The sequence below is a fragment of the Tenrec ecaudatus genome, chromosome 3 (genome assembly GCF_050624435.1).
Source record: "Tenrec ecaudatus isolate mTenEca1 chromosome 3, mTenEca1.hap1, whole genome shotgun sequence".
NCBI classification, from domain to species: Eukaryota; Metazoa; Chordata; class Mammalia; order Afrosoricida; family Tenrecidae; genus Tenrec; species Tenrec ecaudatus.
In genome coordinates this window covers 148,758,617-148,780,660 of record NC_134532.1, presented here as the reverse complement: position 1 = coordinate 148,780,660, position 22,044 = coordinate 148,758,617, and the positions used below count along the sequence as shown (strand labels likewise).

At 44.0% G+C, this 22,044-nt stretch overlaps 1 non-coding gene across 1 annotated transcript; it reads left to right on the top strand.

Annotated features, from left to right (window-relative positions):
• Window positions 1-11,856: 11,856 nt before the first annotated feature.
• On the top strand, window positions 11,857-11,960 carry LOC142444245 (small nucleolar RNA U13). Its single transcript, XR_012783891.1, has one exon. It is a non-coding gene; the product is annotated as a small nucleolar RNA U13 (small nucleolar RNA).
• Window positions 11,961-22,044: the final 10,084 nt, after the last annotated feature.

Sequence of the window (22,044 nt, the reverse complement as noted above, 5' to 3'; positions counted from 1 at the left end):
GTGGACATCAGAAAAATCACAATTAAGTGTTGAGACTTTGAAAGCCATTTTATGTATGAAACATAATTTAACAAATTCTTGCAAAATTTTTCATGAACTTTTAAACGACAGCACTCTACTAAAAACATTCACTCAAATGAGAAATATGCCAAAGAATAAAGTAATACTATACATAATTTTAATGTATTATATTTGTAAATTGTACTTATGTTGAAATTTAAAAAATATTACAATACTATTTTTGCATTCTATGAAAATTTTGTTGCTCCATATAGACCAAATTTTTAATCAGGAACTCCTCCCACCCCCCCACCCCCCGTCAATGGTGTCCCCCTTTACCAATGTTAAAATCTGGTCACCTTACCTTAGATGCACTAATAGTTATGTGCTCAGAGACAAACTAAAAGGTTGGGGGTTTGGACCCACTCACAGGAGCCTTGGAAGATAGGCCAGGTGGTCTGCTTCTGAAAGATCTCACCATGAAAAGCCTGTGGAGTGTTTCTATTCTGCATCCACACATCGCCGTAAGTTAGAGTCAGTGGCAAGCACCACCATCGCCAGTAACAGCGGCATGTCATATCGTTCTTAAATTCTCTTCTAGAGTGTTAATTTGAATACACAGAAGTCAAATTGAACAGTAGCTGGATAGGGATAGATAGAGTTGTCTCCACCGAATGCTTACACTAATGAAAATTATCTGTCCACGCCACCATAAAGGGGTTGGAAAGAAATTAGGCACACTAATTAGACATCTATGGGAAAATCCAGAATGAGCTTGCTCAGACCCAAGTCACCTAGGCCCAGGTGGGAGGTCCACCTGGCGCACAGACTAGGCACCCGCAGCATGACATCACACAGGTCACATTGGCCTAAACTCAGCCAATAAGATCAGCCAATGCCCTCAACCACGCCTCTCCAGCCAGTGGGGAGAGAAAGGATAAACGCAAACCGAGGGCAGGCCTTGCGTTCTCTTTCCGGTGCGCTCTGTAAGCGGAGGGTGGGAATCTCCCCTTGGGTGCGTGCGTCGAAGTGCGGCGGGCCCTCTTGGGGCCACATTTTCTTGGGATTTCCTGCTCTTGTCTCTGCGTGCTGGTTCCGCACTGCTGTTCCGGCCGTTCTCTTCTATGGGGACTTGCACGCTTTCCTGAGATGGTGTGTACTATCCGAGACTGTCGTACCTGAAATTCCCTTTCCCTCATAAAAGTTACCGTACGTGGATTTACAAAAATGCTTCTGCCGTCTACATTCTTTAAGCATTTAGAAGCAAAAGCCGTGGCAAGCCACTGCGGAAACCTAGCAAAGTGGCTATGGAGTGTCTGGCAGAGCATTTATCTAACAAAACGTCCCATGATTCTTCAACCCAGGTGTGACCTGTAGGTATACAATGCCCACCTACATTTCCCACTTTCGTGCTGCCATCTAGCAAGGCCGTGTAGGAGCGAAACTAAAGAAACTAACTTCCTCCCACCAATTCTAGCAACCCCTTGGGACATTGTGTCCCATTGATTGTATGAAACTCTGTATTACCTAAAATATTTGCTTTATTTCCTTCATGTCATTCAAAAGGCCGTGCACTACAAAATCACATGGTTTCTTTTTAAAATCACACGGTTTCAACAAAAATTTTAAAGTAGAAATGAACTCAGTCTTGAATGGGTTAAAATTCCTGGATTCATTCAGTCATTTATTCAGTAACCACCACTGAATGCCAATGAGACAGAGTACTAGGCACCTTGTGCAGCAGATCTAAAGGAAATAGTGTCCTCACAGATTTGAGAGGGACGGGAAGTAGAAGAGAAAATTAGTGGTAGGAGAGAGAGAACTTGAAAAAGGAAGACTGACAAAAAAAAAAAGTCAAAGAAAAGCAGTGGGCAAATTTCTATGGATAACTACATGTGGCTCTATTAAAAAATCAGCTCGTGAGAAGAGAACCTATTTTTAAATGTATGCTGACATATAATGGCCCTGTACTCCTGAACACACACGTTGATTCCAAGTCCCAGTGCCCCAACAGGGCAGAGCCAAACTGTCCCTTTGAGCTCCTGAGCATGTAAATCTTCACAGGAGCAGACAGCCGCATCTGGTGAACTTGAACTGCAGTATACATAGTTAGGAACCCAGCCCCACCAAGACTCCTTCATAAATACAGTGATAAAAATCAAGGAAGTAACAGTGAAACAATTCTATAATCTACAGATGGCTAGATTTCATCAGTTACCCTAGCAAGGTGGACAAATTATTTTCCAATTCAGAATTATACTTTACATTCAATTATGTCATTTTAATGTTCTGTGGCCCGAAACAGTTACCCAGCCCCTTTTAGTCTTTCATGAGCTTGGTATTTTTGAAGAGTAGAGGACAACTAATTTTTTTTAACGTTTTGTTAGGGACTCATATAACTCTTATCACAATCCATATATATACATACATCAATTGTATAAAGCACATCTGTACATTCTTTGCCCTAATCATTTTCAAAGCATTTGCTCTCCACTTAAGCCCTTTGTATCAAGTTCTCTTTTTTCTCCTCCCTCCCTGCTCCCCTCTCCCTCATGAGCCCTTGATAATTTATAAATTATTATTTTGTCATATCTTGCCCTCCCTTCACCCCCTTTTCTGTTGTCCGTCACATGTAGATCCTTGTAATTGGTTCCCCCTTTCCAACCCACTCACCCTCTACCCTCCCAGTATCACCCCTCACACCCCTGGGAGGACAACTAATTTTAAGAATGCCTCTCAGTCTGGTTATCTCTGATACAGCCTTAATTAGATCTAAGTTAAGCATTTTTGCCAAACATACTTCCGAAGTGTTGTTAGGTCCCTTAGGGTCTCATCTCAGGAGACACAGAATAGGAACTCATCCCATTACAAGTCATGCCAGCTTTCATCACTCGATTAAAGCATTGTCTGTCAGGATATTCTACTACATGTTTACTGACTTGTGGGGTCATACTTTCAGACTATGTGAATTCCTGTTTCTTATCATTTCACCCAACCATTTGTAGCACCCATTAATAATTCTTGCCTGAATCAATTTTTGATATGGTGGTGATCCAATCGTCGCTTTTCCTGGTTCCATCTAGTTCTTTCTCCCACTTGTCTGTCACTTTATTTATGGTACTGTGGCGGCTTGCAAGCTGCTGTCAGACTGGAAGCTATGCCAACTGTAAATCAAATGCCAGCAGGGTCACCGTGGCGAACAGACTTCAGTGGAGTTTCAAAGCTCTTCACTGAATAGGAAATGGGAATAGGCAGTCCACTTCTGAGGGGGGATCCAATAACAACTTTATGCAGACCTTATGGACCATGGTCTGGGAGTGCTGACAAATGAGCCCTCAGGTGGGCAGGCACTCCGAATAGGACCGGGGATGAGCTCCATCCTTGGAGAAGAGCTGACTAGAATGATGGAGATGGAACGAAGCTACTGAGACCTTCATTTGCTCATGGGTAGGACTCAAAATAAGAGGAACCAGCTACAAGCACCCATTAATAATAGGAACATGGGATTTACAAAGTATGAATCTGAATCTAGGAAAATTGGAAATTGTCAAGAATGAAATGGGAAGCATAAAGGTCAAAGTGCTAGGCATGTGCGAGCTGAAGTGGACTGGCAGTGGCCATCTTTAAGCAGACAGTCATAAGATTCACTACCCTAGGTATGAACAATTTAAGAGGAATGACGTCACATTCATTGTCAAAAAGAACATTTCAATAGCTATCTTGAAGGCCAATGCTATATGTGATAGCACAATATCCATGCGCCTAAAACAAAGTTCAGTTAATACAACTATTATTGAACTGTACGCAGAAACCTCTAATGCCCCTAAAGTGAGGACACTGAAGCATTCTACCTGTCTCTTCAGTCTGAAATTGATAAAACATGCAATCAAGATGTAGAGATAATCACTGGTGATTAGAATGCTAAAGTTAGAAATGAAGAAGTATTAGCAGTTGGAAAATATGGCTTTGGAAATAAATGAAACTGAGCAGGAGATCGCACGATGGAAATTTTGCTAGACCGATGCCTTCTCCACTGCAAATACCTTTTCCAACCTAAATGGTAATGAGACACTTACACCTCACCAGATGGCACATCCAGGAAACAAACTGATTATGCAAAATATGAAGACTAAGATTGGAAGGGAATTAAATCCACATCTTACACTTTTTCTGTCTTTATTCATCACAATTCCAGTCTTTTGAGGCGTGCATGAAAAATCTTTCACTCAGGTTATGAAGGACATATGTTATCCATTCAGCTATGAAAATTACTACTAGCTTGGTTATTAGCAATTGTAGTAACAAGTCTGGGCCCCAAGGCCAGACTGCCTGGATTTGAATCCAGCTTTGTCCCTTACTAGTAACCCTGGTGGATTCGTGGGTTAAGTGTCCGGCTGCTAACCAAAAGGTCAGCAGTTTGAAACCACCACCAGCTGCTTTGTGGGAGTAAAACAAGTTTTCGATTCCCATAAAGAGCTGTAGTCTCAGAAGCCCACAGAAGAACTTCTACCCTGTCTTTATGGTCTCTGAGTTGTAATCGCCTTGATGGCAGTGATTTTTTCAGTTATCTCTTATTAGAAGATGTATCATGCTATGCAGGCTGCTTAATGTTTTTGGACCCCGGTGCTTCTTATCTATAAAATTGGGACAACCCTTATTAAGGTACTGTGAGGACTAAACAAGTAAATGCATGTAAGACATTGACAACAGTGCTTGACACATGGTACACAGAAGCTTCAACTCTTATTTCATGCTGGAAACAGTTTATGCACCAATTGCTTTCAACACCTTCCTTTTCAGTGGCCGCCACTGCTTTGGTGTGAAGTAACAACTGGCACTTTCCATTTTCAAAACATTGAAATACACTACTTCATCTCAGGCTCCCTATCAACTCACAACGTGGGTGCCATCGAGTTGATGGGAGTCCTGGTAGCATAGTGGTTACACATTGGGATGTGATCCGCCAGGTCGGCAAACCACCAGTTCCTCCAAGGGAGTAAGAAGACTTTCTACTCTCGTCAAGTTCCAGTCTCAGAAGCCCACAGGGCAATTCTGCCCAGTCCTACTGTGTTGCTATGAGTCAGCACAAGGTTAAAAGCGACCAGTTTAAGAAGAGACATCAGAGTCCTCCTGGCTCGTGTCACTTCACTAAATCCCATTGCTTAATGGTGAGCCTCTTTAGCCTTTGAGCAAGCCTTCCTTCTAGGGCTCTCTGTTGGTGTAGCTGGCTCCTTGACAAAATTTATTGATGCGCAGAGAAACGGGGTCCCGTGGATCTATTGCTTTTAGAGCTAGAGAACAGAAAATCTACTAGGGTCTGTGGAAAGAACCAAATGTTAATTGCTCCCTGAAAATTCCTCATCCAGTATCTTTCTCTGTGGCTGGGACAGATGAAGGTCTAAAGAGGTGTTCTTAGAAGACATGGGTGCTAGAGCAAGGTGTGGTAAGGAAAATAAATGGTGGCAAGCTTTTGGAAAGAATAGTGTCAGGGTCTTAAAGGCTTGTTTTCAAAGAAGCAGGTATCTAAGTGAGAGATCAACTAAGTACACCAACATCTGTGATCCTAGGATTGTACATTATATAAGTCAAATCCAAAGAAGGGAGTAGTATCAGAGTTTAAGTCCTTGTGCACAGAAGGCTATGGATGACAGGGGAAGCCCAAAATATATTTGCAGAATCCACACAGGTACTAAGCCTCTGGTTATTTCCCTCTAACTATACTTGAGGGATGGAATCACTGGGTTTTCAGACAGAATATTAGAGAAATAGCTACAGAAGATAAAAATGATAAATCTGATTTGACTGGTTAAAACCTTGTCATGCGATTTCCCTCTTGCTACATTTTGCACCTGATCTGGTTTTTAATGTTTCTGTTTCATTTTTTATTGCGTTGGAGTTTATCTCTTGTGTCCTGTCATTGCTGGTAGCCTTCTAGATCCTCTGTTACGGATTTTCTATGGCTGTCTATGAAGTCCGGGATAAGTGACTCTATAGAGACAATAACCAGAATACGGGTTCCTGGGAAGAGTGACAGGGGAGGTGAAGGGTGGTGGGAAAGGGAGGCTGATATGGAGTTCAAGAAGGAAGACAATGTTCTGAACCTGATGTGGCAGTGACTAGACAGCACTGTTTGATATGAATAAACCACAGGATGGGATGGTGTCTGGTTTAGCTCCTAATAAAACGGTTTGGACAAAAAAATTAAAGCGGTATTCTTTCTATCCACTTGACCACTCCGAGTTTGTGAATGATGTCCTATAGGCAGGAAAGTATATAACATGTGTAGGCATGGTCTACCCATTAAGATGTTACAATGTGAATGAACTGCTATTGTTGGCCAGGCTGAGTTAATCTCTGACTCATGGCAAATAATGCACAATAGGAGCAAACTGTGCAGATTCATGGGGTTATCACAGGTTGATTTTCAATAGGAGATTGCCAGGCCTTTCTTCCTGGCTTGTCTTCAGCTGGAAGCTCCAAAGAAATGACACTTGTTTAATACCCTAGCAACACACCAACCAGGTCAAGTGGGAATTAAAACCAGATCTCTCACATGGAAAGCAAGAATTCTATCACTAAACCAGCACTTCTGTAACATGTTTTGAGCCTTATGAAACTTTTCATGTGGAAGAGATTCTTCCGCATCTTTACCTCAACGAGGTGAACTTCACCTCAATGAAGAAAAACGTGTTTCAAACTCCAAGATGGTCACAGCTTCAGAATTTAGAGCCAAACATCCCATCAATAATCAATATGTGAAAAAAATCAGTATGTGATGAATTTATGAGATTGGAGAAGCAGCTCACCCTAAATAACGGTTTGTAAATTCTAATGGGCTCTATCTAATGAATATGATATATCATGATAATGAAACTATGATAACAGTGGAAATTACTCATGGGTCAGTGATTTAAAACTAAAAAACCAAACTCACTGTCATCCAGTAGATTCTGACTCACAGCGACCTTGTAGGTCAGGACAGAAGGGCCCCTGTGAGTTGCTGATATGGTAACTTTGTACTGGAGCAGAAAGCCTGGTCTCTCTCCCTCAGAAGAGCTCGTGGCTTTGAACCGCTGATCTTCCCGTTTAGCGGCCCAGCTGGTAACCACTAGGCCACCAGGGCTCCTCAGTGATTTAAAAGATGTAATAATTCTGGGAAGTTGAAATTTCCAAATATAATGTAAATAAGAGCCAACTTCCTTGAACTGACTATGGTCCAGAAAATGACAGCTTTGTTCAGAGAGAAAATGTTGAAAGTGTTTCTCTTGCGCTGGCCACAGAAGATTCTTCTTTGGCAAGCACAGATATTCTAGCCATTGCTGTTCTGCAGAGTGTTTGAGTCTTGAAGCTCTGCAGTCTGCGTTGTCCAGTTCTCTCCTTTTTGCTTTAATTCTCTCAAAGCGCTCCGATGAGGGGACCCCAGTCAGCAGATACTCTGCTTCGTGGAAAGGCACATCCTCCCCTTTGTGTAAAGGAATTCTGGTGGCTCATGAATCAGTCTCCCATGGATTAAGTTAGTGTCCATCAGTGGCCCTGACCCAGATTACCTCAGGCACAGGAGTGGAAGGGCTGGGAAGATGGTATTAAGAGAAAAGCCAAAACTGATGAGTTAATTCTCCACTAAACGTGAAAACATGCGACATGAGAGATTAAATCTCATTTTCCTCACTCGTTTGGGGACATTGGTCTGATGAACTTCTTTAATCTTCCATTTCTGCATGAAATAAAGGGCAGATTTGGGGCTGCTGAGAGGAATTTGTTTTTAGTTTTCCTAGTTCCTGGCAAATAGCGTGTGTACATGTGGGATTCCTGTTTGATAAACGGAGGCAGTCTGTCTCACATGGCACTAAACAAAGTCACAGACAGACAGACCAGCGTCCCTCTCCCCCACCCACTCCAGTGTTTCCTCCTCCTTCTCCTCTGGGTCATATGATTACTTTGGCAACACAGAGAAATCGTGGCATAAATCATTTCTCTTAGACAAATTCGGAAGGAGGAGGGAAAAAGATGTATTACCCTTGAAAGCAAATTTGTGTCATTAGACTCTGTTAGCCAAAAGGCTATAAAATGATTCAGAGGGAAACCAACCAACCAACCGGCCCATAATATTTGAGAAGAGAGAGGGGAGCACTCAAAAGAAGGCAGAGTGATCTGAAGCTTCCTTCTAATTGGACAAAGATCCCTCAGGGAAATTTTGCATCTAACAGATGAGATCCAAAAGGCCGTTCTTCGACCTCGGCCAGCCAGCAGAGCCAATCCCTCACGCAGTGTCTGCCTCAGCCCTTATTTCCCACTGAGTGTTTCCTTTCCACGCCCAACCACTTCCTCTTAGGCCCTAGGTTGGTTTACTCTGGGCTCTGTTTCCGTGCCAGCAGAACACGCTGAGCTCTGCCTCAGCTGGAAGCATCTACGAGGCTTGCAGCCTCTTCCTCAGTCAAGACTTACCTTACACTTCGATCGATCAGACTAGAAACATGATCTTTTTTTTTTTTTTTTGGTGAGGTGGGGGATGGGGAGACATCTAGCTCTTCCTCCTTACAAACTGCTTGCTCTGATCTATGCCATGTTAAGGTGAGCCCTGCCTTCTGACAGGTGGTCCAGAACGGACAAGAACTCCGTTCCAGTTCGATTCCCTGCATGCCTTTGGGCTTGTGTGATCCCAGACCTGACCCTGAACTTCAGAGCCATGATTGGAAACGACCCAAGTTCTTGATGCTGAACCAAAAAGGAAGAGCGAACAGAAAGTGCATGACCAATGGCCTTTTGTACACCGGTCACAGTCCCAGATAAAGTGAGCTAATTACAGTCATGATGCCGGAAGCAGAGTTTTCTTTACTTTCCCTTTTATGAAACCAGGTGCATCCAGAATGCTCCTTAGAGGCCGGGATGGCAAGACTTCTCATGTGCTTCAGACACGTTAGCGAGACCAGTCCCTGGGGAAGGAGATCAGCTCCGTCAAGGAGAGGGGCGGGGAGAAAGATGGACAGACACAAGGGCTGCAACAATGGACTTACACGTAAGCACAATTGTGCGGATGGTGCAGGACCAGCCCGCGTTTCATGAGTCGGAACTGACTCCATGGCGCCTAATAAGAACAGCATGAAACCAGGAATTGTTGAGAATCCAAGGGCTTTGGGCCTCTTCAGTAGGAAATTAATAAAAGGTTTGAGGGCGGGGGAAGGACTTTTCTATAAATAAAGCATGAAAAATATATATTTTAAATAATAAGGATTAATATAGACTTCCTGATCTGAAGGAGGCTAAAGGAACGCTCAGGACTATGCTGCACGACAAGCAACTGAAGACACTTCCAGTAACCACTTGCAGCCAATCTCTGTTATTTCTGTGGCGTCAAGGAGTTTGGCATCCATAGCGACCCTGTGCCCCACAGAAGGAAGGCGTGCCCACCTGGGCGCCATCCCCACAAGGCTCCTCTGCCTGAGCCCATCGCTGCAGCCACTGTGTCCACCCCTCTGTCACCGTCCCAATCAACAGATACGCTTAGAACAGATACACATAAACCATGTGAGTCACCCGGAAAGAATGTGCTCCTTACAGCAACCAACTACATAAAGGCCACAAGGACAACATTTGTCTAAAACCAAAGATTAGAGAGCAGGACGTGGCAAGCACACCAGTAAAAAGGCAACAGGGCCCAGTGTGGAAAAGGGAAGAGAGCTGACACAATGCGGGCAGGCGAATTACAAGCAGTATCACTTAACAGTTTGAATGATTGAATGGAAAATGAATTTTCTATGTAAACTCTCACCTAAGGCACAATAAAAATTTCAAAACAGAAAGAAATCAATGTCAGCTTAAAATAACAATCCTAAAGTTTTAAGAGTTTTTAATCTTTAGAGATATATATTGAAATATTTACAGTTAAAATGATGTTTTCTAGGCATTGCTCAAAGGGCATATAGGAGAGCAAGAGTCAGGTGGAGCAGAGATGGAAACACATTGATGTTCCTCCATACAAGGCACATGGGTACATTGTTCTAGTTTGTCCATTTTTACCTATGTTTAAAAGTATCAATCAAAATGTTATTTAAAAAAAAATAATGCAGGAAAAAGAAAAGGCATACAGATCAACAATAAGAAGAAAGAAATAAAACTCTCCCTAATAGCAGGTGGCACAATTATCCATATAGAAAATCCCCAAAAATATAAACAAAGCAAACAACAATAAAAATACAAGCTCCTAGAACTAATATGGGAACTGGTAAAGGTCACAGGATATAAGATCCACATGCAAAAATCAATTCAGTTTCCATATTCTAACAAATTGGTAAAAATTAAATATGCATTATCATTTATACTTGCTCGAAGATAGTAAACAGTTGGATATATTTTTGTAAGAGAACATTTACAGGACCTATACACTAAAAAAATTAAATGCTAATGTGGTGAAGAAAGCTGATGGTGCCCAGCTATCAAAAGATATAGAGTCTGGGGTCCTACAGGCTGGAAGATAAACAAGGGGCCATCTAACCAAGAAACAACAAAGCCCACGTGGAAGTAGCACACCAGCCTGTGAGATCACAAGGTGTCGAAGGGATCAGGTATCAGACATCAATGACCAAAAAAATTACTGCATTGTGAATGGTGGGGGAGTGTGTAGTGGGCACCCAGGGCCTATCTATTGGAAATTGGACATCCCCTTTCAGAAGGGCCACAGGGAGGAGACGAGCCACTCAGGGTGCAGTGTAGCAATGATGAAACATACAAATTTCCTCTAGTTCTTGAATGTTTCCTCCCCACCACTACCATGACCCCTATTCTACCTTACAAATCCGGCTGTACCGGAGGGTGTACACTGGTACAGATAGGAACTGGAAACACAGGGAATAAAGGACAGATGAACCCCTCAGGACCAGTAGTGAGAGTAGCGATACCAGGAGGGTGGAGGGAAGGTGCGGGAGAAAGAAGGAACAGATTACAAGGATCTACATATAACCGCCTTCCTGGGGGATGGACAGTGGAGAAGTGGGTGAAGGGTGATGTCAGATGGTATAAGATATGACAAAATAATAATTATAAATTATCAAGGTCCATGGGGGAATGGGGAATGGGGAGGGAGGGGACAAATGAGGAGCTGATACCAAGGGCTCAAGTAGAAAGAAAATGCTTTGAAAATGATGAGGGAAATAAATGTACAAAAGTGCTGACACAATGGATGTATATATGGATTGTGATAAGAGTTGTATGAGCCCCCAATAAAATGATTTAAAACTAAATAAGTGCTGATAAGAAAACTCAAAAAGACCTAAGTAAGTGGAGAAACGTACCATGTTCCAAGTTTGGAAAACCTAATATTGTAAAGATGTCAATTTTCCCCTAATTTATCATATAGCTTTAATAAAATTCTCATCAAAGCCCCAGAAATATTTTTAAATAAACAAGCTTATTTGAAAATTTATACGAGAAGGCGAAAGTACTGGAATAGCTACGACTTTGAGAAAGAAGAATAAAGGAGACGGGTTCATCTTTCAACCCAGTTACAGTTGTCAAGACATGGAGAAAGGCACATGGATAAATGAGACTGAATAGAAACCTCAAACATGGACTCAGAAATATGCCCCACAGTATTGTGACAGAGGTACAAAAGCATTCAGTGAGGGATAGGCTTTTCCACAAGTAATATTTGTGTCAGTAATTGGGCAAGCATATCCAACAAGGAATTTGAGTATAGTATATAAAAGGAACTCTCAGAACTCATCATTATAAAACAAACAATCCAGTAAGACAATGGGCAAAAGACATAAAAAGACATTTCATTGAAGAGGATGTTCAGATGGCACATGAGCACACCAAAATATATTCAACATCATTTACCATTAAGAAAAAAGAAATACGCTCCTTTTCTGGCTCATGAGCATGATGACTGGGTTTTCACGGGTTTGTGAGACATATGTCTCCCATAAAGCTTGTTATGACATTGGCACATTACCCATCTGACAGGAAGGAAAAAAAGAGAAAGAGAAATAAAACCAAATCGTGTGGTGTTGATTCCAGCTTACAGTGATCCATGTGTTAAGAATAGAGTTGCTACAGAGTCTTCTGAAAGGCAGTCTTTACAGAAACAGGGCACCAGGTCTTTCTTCCTTGGCACCTTATATTAGTTAGTAATTTAGTGCAAACCATCTGCACCACCCAGGTACCTCATTTCTTCCTTTCTCTTTCTTTTTTTTAAGCAACATTTCTTAATATGACTTCTTTACCCATTTCTCTATACCTCCCGTTAAATGATTGAATGGGCCCATGCATAGAGGGTGTGTGAAACACTAACAGATGGGCTTGGTCGGGATGGGTCGCCGTTGTTAAAAGAGCCAACTCAAAATCTGGAAGAGAGGGATCTGTGCGTGCAGTGCCCAGCCAACCCTAGACCCGTAGCAGTGGGCGTTCTCTGATGGCAGCGAAACCGTGCCGCAGCCGCTCTGGTCTTGTGCCACCCTGCGGCCTGCCAAGCTACTGTTTGGGTTCTGGGGGGCTGGGCCTTGAGGAAGGCTGGCCGTTGATTGGAAAGGTGCCAACTGACCATCCAGAATGGGAGGCCCAGTTTGAGGTACCAGAACTCTCCAGTTTAGAAAAAAGGCAGCTAAGCTAGTGAAGAGGCACTCCCTCAATTCAGAAACAGCAAAAGATGGCTGCTGGCCAGCACAGATACAGTACTTATTAAGCTAACCACCGTGTCGTCTAACACTTATAATAACTATAGAAAAGGTATTAACATCATCCCCATTTTAGCAGCGAGGAAAGCAAAGCACAAAGAGGTTGACCAAATTCTCAAAGAATACCCCTAAGAAGCAGATAAGGATCCCTGGGTTGCCTAATGGGCTAGGCATTGCACTGCTAATCACAAGGTTAGCAGTTCGAACCCACCAGGCGCTCAGCAGCAGAAAGATGAGGCTGTCTTCTCCCATAATGACTTACAGCCTTAGAAACCCACAGGGGCAGCTCTACTCTGTCCGATGAGATGAGTCAGTATCAAATTTGACTTTTAAGAAGCAGACTCGGTGTCGCTGGGGATAAGGGGCAACAGACCATACCTGGTAACACTGTCAGAGGGTAATACCAAAATGACTGTTCATAAAATGTTTGTGTAGTGTTTCTGTGGAGGTTTGTTGGTTTTTATAAAGATACCCCTGATTTTATCTATAACAACAAAGATATTTTCATAAGCCTTGCTTACACGAGACAGATATTCTCTGCTTTTTAAGTTTGATTTACGTCACTACTATTACGAAAGACCTATGCCAGTACCTAAAAGAAATCTGAGGAGGATTTTTGCTTTAGACAGAAACCAACAAGCCTAACTAGAATTCAGTGTTTGTTTTTCAGAGACCTATTGCAGAGGTAGAATGTACACAGAGTAGCACGAGTGGCTTCGCCACGCTCCTTCCCTGGGAACTATACTCGGCATGTTGGCACCCAGCTTCCGTAACTTTGAACTGTGTCTATGAACACTGTATTAGGGGTTTGTGTCACTTGGTAGGTTATTTTTGGGTCTGAAAATGCGGGGAAAACATTTTCCCCGTGGAAATGAATGGTAAGTGCTTCCTCACTGATATGCCAGGTCAGCTTGTAAGAGGTTTCAGTGCATACTTCCACATAGTCTTCAGCTAGTGGGCGAAACTTCAATCAGTATACCTAAAGGGCTAAACTCTACTCAGATAGCTTGTAGATCGCTGGGGAAACCGGAATCAATATGCCTACAAGGCTAAAACTCTACGCTAATGTTCTTTTTGAACCTGCCCCAAACCAATCTGTTTTGGAAGAAGTACAGCCAGATTGCGCCATCAACTAGAGGTGGGTAACACAGGCTTCGACTCACATGTTTTGGACAGGTTGTATGTAAGAGACACAGGTTAGCTACAATATTGTAGTAATTAATACTTGTGAACTTCTAGCAATATCATTTTGAGAATGAAGTCATAATTAAAGGAGAAAAACAAACATTGTCATTGAGTCGATTCCTACAGGACAGTGTAGAACTGCCCTTGTGAGTTTCTGAGACTAACTTTTTATGAGAGTAGAAAGCTCCGTTTTCTCCTGAGGAGAAGTTCGTGGTTTTGAACTATTGATATTTCAGATTACAGCCTAACTTGTAACCACTATGCCACCAGGGCTCCTATGAAAGCAAAAGGGAAAAAATAGAGGCCTCTATTCATTACTAATAACATTGTAATCACAATGTTGTAATTCAAGGAAGGTAGCGTTCACAAGGCAATTTTGTTAGTATTCTTATAATCTAAAAAATATATCACAGGGATATTTTCACCTATATTGATGACATGTTATTAAAAGATTAAAATGGATAAATAATTTCTAAAGATTTTGTGTGGTCTGAACAGTGTGGTAAATTATTTGATATGGTTTTTCTAGCCATACATTTTATACGTCCCACCAAATGATTAGATAGGTCTACGTAAATGTGAAGTGTTCGTGGCTTACCCAGGGGAGTACATAGTTTTGTTAGTAATGTAAATAAGGTACACTACATACCTGTACGTTAGGAACATGCAAATGAGCTGTAAGGTGTCCCAACATAGGGTTAGTGAGTTTTGCTGTGCTGCTAGGTTTAAAATGAGCCATCTCAGAAGCAGAAAGGGTGATCTCACTGCTATCAAGAAGGGAGAGGCAGGAATGAAGTGTATCTTTTGAGCAAGAGGCTTGCTATCACAGTGTATTATCTCCTAGGACTTAGTTGAAGGAGATCAATTTGCCAACTCACATAGAATTAGAGCTGATCACTTTGGGGCAAAGCTTACTAGTGAGACAGGGGCACATCTGAGAAGAGGATGCCCTGACGGTAAAACTACCCTGGTTATTCCTGAGCCTGAACTGTAACCTGTTACTTCCCTAATGAGATATCACTACATATTGATCAGAATGGCTATATTTTAGTGACAACAGCAAATGCTGGCCAGGAATGTCAAGAAACTATCTGAGTTAGTTTATTGTGCCAGGGCGCAGCTGCCTTAGCAGTTCCCGGCTTCAGCTTGCAAGGCTGACTTCCTGGAAGACATCTCCAAGGAGAAGCCACATGGACCTACCCCAGTGCAGCCCTGGGTGCTGGAGCAGCCATGTGGAGACCCCTGCCAGTGCTGAGATACTTACACATTCACTGACTGGGCTTTCCTCCTGCAGTCGGCATCATAGTGTGTGTTTTGTGAGACGGAGGAGGATTTTGTGGATAGGAGCTGTACATATGGGTTAATGTTGGATTTGTGGGCTTGGGCAGCACTGGGTTGGGATGTTCTCTTGATTCGCACTTAACCGTTATATAAAACTCTCCTATAAATGAGGTTCTGTGGATTTGTTTCTCTAAAGCACCCAGACTAAGACACTATTACTCATGCATTGTGTGGCAATATAAAATGTGACAGTTGTTCTGGAAAAAGTTGGGCAGTTTCTTCTAAAACTGAAGTTATACTTTCCATCTGACCCAGCAATTATACTACTGGGCATTGATTCCTGAGAAATGAAAACCCATGTTCCTGCAGAAACTTGTACACACATGTTTACAGTGGCTTTATTGGCCATTCCAAACCTGGAGGCAACCAAAATGTCCATTGATGGGCAATAAAAAGATCAAACGATTGATACAATCCACTTGGATGGACCTCAAAGGAATTTACAGAATAAAGGGAAAAAAGGAGGGAAATCTCAAAGGTGACTTATTGTACCATGCCTTGAACAGAGCATTCTTGAAACAGCAAAATGACAAGAGCCCATTACAGCGGTTGCCAGGGGTGAGGGATGAGGGAGAAAGGGGAAATGTGGCTGTATAAAGGCATGGCGCAGGGTAGTCTTGTGCCAACAGAAATTAGGGATCCCAGGTGTGTGTAGTGCCGCAACAGAAGTTGCACGTGATAAAACTGCACTAACCTATACACCCCCCGCAGACGAGTGTATGTGTACGCGGGTCACATCAGATCGCCATTGCAGTGCGCAGTGACACTGATGCCGCCTCCTCACGGAGTAGAACCGCCCCACAGGTTCTGCAGGTGGTCATCGCCAGGGGAAGACATCGCTAGGTCTTCCTCCTTCAGTGCATCTCCAGGGTTCAGCCGTCCAAAATTAGAACGCGCTCTGTGAATTACACCAGTGCCAATTTCCTGTTTTGATATTGTACTACAGCCCTATCAAACGACAACCTTGGAGGACGTGGGGTGAGAGTTACATAACACCTCCCTGGACATCGGTTTTGCAACGTCCTATAGACTTTATTTTTGCCTGGGTGTGTGGGTGGGTGCAGATGAAGAAAAGGGAAACAGTACCGCGACGAGGGTTCCCATCCGTCCGGGATGGGTTTCTTCCAAACAAGGCTGGTTTGAAAACGCCTCTGCAATCAGAGAATGGCTGCAGACAGGATCTCTCAGGAATATATATGCTTGTCTCAGTCTCATTCCACACTAACGTCAAACTCACTGCCATTGGGTCCGTTCCAAACTCATAGCGATCCATGGGACTGGCTAGAACTGCCTCTGTGGGCTTCTGAGACTATCCCTCTTTAAGGGAGTCGAGAAAGCCTTTGAAAGTGATAAGGTTGTTTTGTAAAAGAAATTAAATACGTAGCTTTGGCAAAAAAAAAAAAATCCATTTTGGAGGGGACCCCTTGTAGATTCTTCTAAAGTCTTCCTGGTTCAATGTCCAGCTGTCACATAAATACCAGACAATTAAAATACATGACCTTGGGTCAGGTGTACCTTGGGCCTCAAAGTGATCTCCTCCTTCTCTCACGCTTCAGATGGGTCTGTGTAGCAAATTTACCAATACAACACAATGTGGGATTTTTTCACTGCTGCTTCCTAGGCATTGATTGCAGACCCAAGTAGAATAAGATATGTGACGAGGTCAAACTTTTGCATTTGTCATGATGTTGTGTATGGGTCCAGTCGTGAGGATTTTTGCTTTATGTCGAGGTGTAATGCCACATCAGCAAATGAAGGTCCTGAAAACTCTGCTCCATTCATATCATTACGGTCTCTAATGAGGGAGCTCTTCCCAGTCTTCGAGTGCGGGCTTTCTGACCCGCAGGGACCGTCTTCTGGCAGTAGGTCAATCTCATCCAGTCTTCACCTGCCACTGCTTTTAGAAGCGCGTGCCTGGGCTCTTCTCCCAGCCTGCCTTCGCCTGAAGTTCCAACAAAGCCTGTCCACCATGCGTGACCCCGCTGGTAGCGACATACTGGTGGCCATCACAGTAGCATGTGATGCCATCACAGTAGCATGCAATTCCCCTCAGAGTGACAAACTAACAGACAAGTAGTTGTCTTAAAGGCGTTGGATCTGAAACCTGGTGAACTCGGGGTCTTACTCTTAGCCCTGTACTTAAAACGTGCATGGTGCTGGGCAAGTTATTCAGTTCTCTGAGCGTGTGTCCCATCTGTAAAAAGGCACAGTGTGGCGCCTACTCCACAGAACATCGTGCGAAGCTCGTGTGCCAGATCTAGCACATACCTGCATCAGGTATTGTTAGGATACGCTGTCACAGTTCAGACGGCACTCTTCACTGCGTGACTATCCCATCCCGAAGGGAAATAAACGGTCTGCTTTGGGCTACTCCTCAACCTCCAAATTTATTAAGTGATAGAAGACATCATGCATAATGATCTGCCCTTAGAAATGAAGAAGAATGAAAATCCGTGGACAGAGAACACGAGGGGTCAAGAAAGGAAGGAGGAGGGGAAGAAAGAAATGGAAAGACAAGGGGGAAGAACACATACAAAAAGCATCCGCAGGAAACGAGGCAAGATTCCTAAAGTGGGTATTACAGTACATTCATCGCTCAGCATCCATCAACAGTGCAGTTAAAGACCGGGAATTTAAACAGGATCTTCGTCTCAATGGTTTCTGTTTCACAGTAGCGAACATAGGATCCCATGCACATTGAAAATAATGATGGTGTGTACTTCACAACACCACCTATTTCCCATTAGGAGATTACTGAACTAAAACTAAAGTTTAGGAAATGGCTAATGTTCTTATTTTAAACAAGAAAAAATATTTGGACCTCAAATTCACTGCCGCTGAGTCAATTCCAACTCCTTAGGGCCTCCACAGGACAGACTAGAACTGCCTCTGGGTTTTCTGAGACTGTAAATTGTCATAGGGATAGAGAGCCTCATCGTTCTTATGTGGAGAGGCCGCGGGTGTAGAACTGCTGACCTTTCTGTTAGCAGACCAGTGTGTAACACTATGCCACAAGGACGCCTCAGGAAAATAAAAGGATGACCATATACAAAAATAACACCCCAAAACCCAGCCATTGAGTCAATTCTGACTCCTGGCGACCCCACATACGTTAGAGTGGATCTGTGATCCATGGGGTTTTCAATGACTGATTTTTTTCAGAAGTACAAAACCAGACTTTTTTCTTAGACACCTCTGGGTAGACTTGAACCACCATCTTTTGGGCTAGTGGTCAAGTGTGTTACTCATTTGCAGTCCCTAGGGACCACATTAAACAAGAAAAACGGAGAGACAGCTGCAGTACACAGCATGGGGGTGGGCATGTGTGACCCCCTCTGGCTTCCCTATTGCCACAGGGCAGAGGTCAGACAGGAGCCTATCCTCCATCTTTCTTTACGCATTCAGTAACCAACAGTTTCTCCCAGGGCATCCTACTTCTATGCTGGGTTTGAGCATTGGTTGCAATGGCCACAAGAGCTCACAGATAGTATCACAATTAAGAAGGTTTTTTAGGGAAGCTAACGGGTTAGCACAGGTATAGGTCAGTCCACAGTAAGGATGAAGCCATTTGTCCAGTGCAATGCCTCTCCTCAGCCAGCAGCCAAGTCTTTCTGAGATCCTTTGCATCTCACCCATGTGGTCCCGTAGCTTCTGCCTCCCTGGGTCAGCAAGCCTGCTTGCTACTTTGCCTCCTGGTCTCAGTCTCGGGCTTGCTCTCCTGTGCTGTGCCATGCCCTTGCTTCAGCATCTAGCCTGGTCCTTGGCAATGTTCCACGGTCTCCATGCCACAGCCTCTAGTGCCTCTGGTCGCAGCCTCCCCCACTTTAGACAGCAATCACATGTGCGCCACTGTGTCCCTGCTTCCTTTGTGTCTAGAGGACTTTCTCTCCAGCCACGACAGGCCATGCTTACAGCCAGGGGAGTGGTCACAAAACTGACCAATCTCCTCTGCTAATGTTACACATAACTGATCTGCATAGTCCCACCCACTCTTGATGGGAGTTACAGGACGTGGATAGAAAAGTCACATTATAAAATTTCACTCCACCACATGGTCAAATAATTATCATCTAAAAGGACAATTTGTTTTAGGAGTCAATATGAGAGGACTTTAAAAAGTTCACTGAAAAATTCTATCATCCATCATTCTATTTTCTTTTTTATTAGTTATTTTATTGGGGGCTCGTACAGCTCTTATCACAATCCATACATCGATTGAATCTGGCATGTTTGTACATATGTTGCCTTCATTCTTTTCTAGACATTTACTTCCTATTGACCCCTTGGTATCAGCTTCTCTTTTTTTATTTTCCCCCTCTCATAACCTCCTGATAAATTGTACATTGTTATTATTTTCATCTCTCACTGACCACTGTCTCCCTTCCCCCACGTTTCCTGTTGTTTTCCCGCCTGTAGAGGGGGTGTGTGGTTATGTGTCGATCGTTGAGATCGGTTTCTCCTTTGTCCCTGTCTTCCCCTACCCTTCTGGTATCACTATTCCCCCTCTGTTTCTGGATTCTGTGTGTCGTGACCTTCCTATCTCTTATCTATACCAGTGTAAATATTCCAGTGTAGTCTAAATTGAGAAGCAGCGCTGGGGTCATGGTAGTGGGGGGTGAGGAAGTCTCAAGGAACCAGAGGAATATAGTGTGTTTCATCGATGCTTTACTGCACCCTGGTGACTCATCCCTTGCCTGTGGCCCCTCTGTGGGGAGATTGCTCCACTGTCTACAGATGGGCTTTGGGTCTCTGCTCCAATCCCCTCGTTCTCACCAATATGTTTTTGTTTGTTATGTGTCTGCTGATGTCTATTACCCAGTCCCTATGACTCCTCATGATCGCACCGGTGGTGTGCTTCTTCCATGTGGACTTGTTGCTTCACTGCTGAATGGTGGTTTCAGTAACTTCAAGCCTTTAAGACCCCAGACGCTATATCTTTTAATAGCCAGGCACCACCCGCCTTCTTCACCACGTTTGCTTATGCCCCCATTTTGTCTTCAGCGATTGTGTCAGGAGGGCACATCGCAGACTGCTGATTGGTTTGAACAAAGTGTTCTTGTATTGAGGAAGGGTATGAGCAGAGGCCCAAAGTCCAGCCACTACCTCAGTGTATTGTCATATATATGTACATGGGTCAATACCTCTATTTTTGTGGATTAATGTATTTAATTGTACACCACTATGTTTATACCTCTATCTATTTCTTTGCTTCCTAGGTCCTTCCTCTGTTTCCTTGTACCTTCCTCCTACCCCATTGTCACTTTCCCCTTATTTCCGCCTCTTGGTACCTCCTCTTAGCTAGTTTGCCATTGCTCTGACACCACCCCCCGACTTTGATACCTATCTCCTTGCCATTCACTCCAACACCAGTTGCCCTGTCCATGGCAACCTGCTCATCGCCCCCTTCCCCCACGGCCCTCACCCCTCAGGTCCCACTGGGACCATGGGTCCCACTGCTCTCTACTGGGGCATGCCTCCCAGGCGTATCCTATACAGGTAGGCACACCGACTATGACAAAGCCCAAACTAATTTTTTTTTAAATCAATAAATACGAAGAAATTAAAATTTAACAAAGAGAAGTAATATACAAAAATCCCGGGTCTGTTCACTGGCCTTCAAGACTGTCCAGGAGCTGCCCTCCCGGCCTGGAGTCCCACCTTGGGGGCTCCTCAGGGGCTTCATAGCTGTTTTGCACCAGCTGCTAATCTGGTATGCTCCCTTCTTGATTCGCTCCGTATTGGGGGGTTCAGACCGCACTGCCTCCCCACCATGTGACCCCAGAAATGTCCTCTGTCACAGTTGGCTCCATTAAGGGGTCAGTGTGACACATGCTGTTGTCGGTTGTCCTGTCCTCTGTGTCCCATTAGCTCCCCGCAGGGAGGTCATCCTCCAGGCCGGGTGTGGCAGCGTGGGGTCCAGTCCGGCTCTCTCTTCCTCTTCTTCCCTCCCGGTCTGCCTCCGTGTGGGAGTGGCATGCTGACCCCTCTCCCCAACCTGTAGGTTCAGTTCTGCTCTCCACACACCCACTTCCCGGGGTGGGGGGGGGGGGAAGGGGCTCAGTTTGGCTGTGGTTGGGACCAACCCTGTAGCTCTCTCTTTCATGCATCCTTCCCCATGGCCACGCTGTCCTTGTGGTTTGGTGCGCCGTGGTGGGGTCTGCATGTCCACTCCCGGTTCTTGGCACCCTCTTGAAGCCTCCCTCCCATCCTTCTATTTTCAAATGAAGTTTTAGAAGCCCCTCCACACATTAATGGAAGAGAGAAGTGCAACAGAACAGAAGAAGGGTTAAGACATTTAGAACCTGTGAAAACATCAGTGGCTACGATGTCCTGGAAGGGATAATGCATGGCTTGAGTTTTGAAGATGCTGTGAGAAAGAGCAGGACTTCAGTGGCTGTCCCACAAGCAATGTGACACTACCATAAGAAACGTGGCCAGAGTGCTCCTTGGGGACACGATGACGAGACTTGGTCTTACCTATTTTGGACATGTTTACAGGAGAAATGGTCCCTGGAGAAGGACATCATGCTTGCCAAGCGGAGGGGCAGTAACAGAGAGGAAGGTCCTCAGGAGCTGGACTGACACAGTGGCTGCATCAATGGGCTCAGGCACAGGGACAGTTGTGAGGATGGTGCAGGACTGGGCAGTGTGTCCATCTGTGTGCATAAGGTCACTATGGGTCGGAACTGACTCGATGGCACCTAACACCACCCCACCACCCACAAAATGCCCAAAGCAGGCCATGACCTTCAAGAGTCTGATATCTCAGAAAGTTGAAACATGACACCTAAAGTTAAAAAATAATCAAAACCCCCACTTTTATTAAAAGTTCCCCAATGGTATAAAT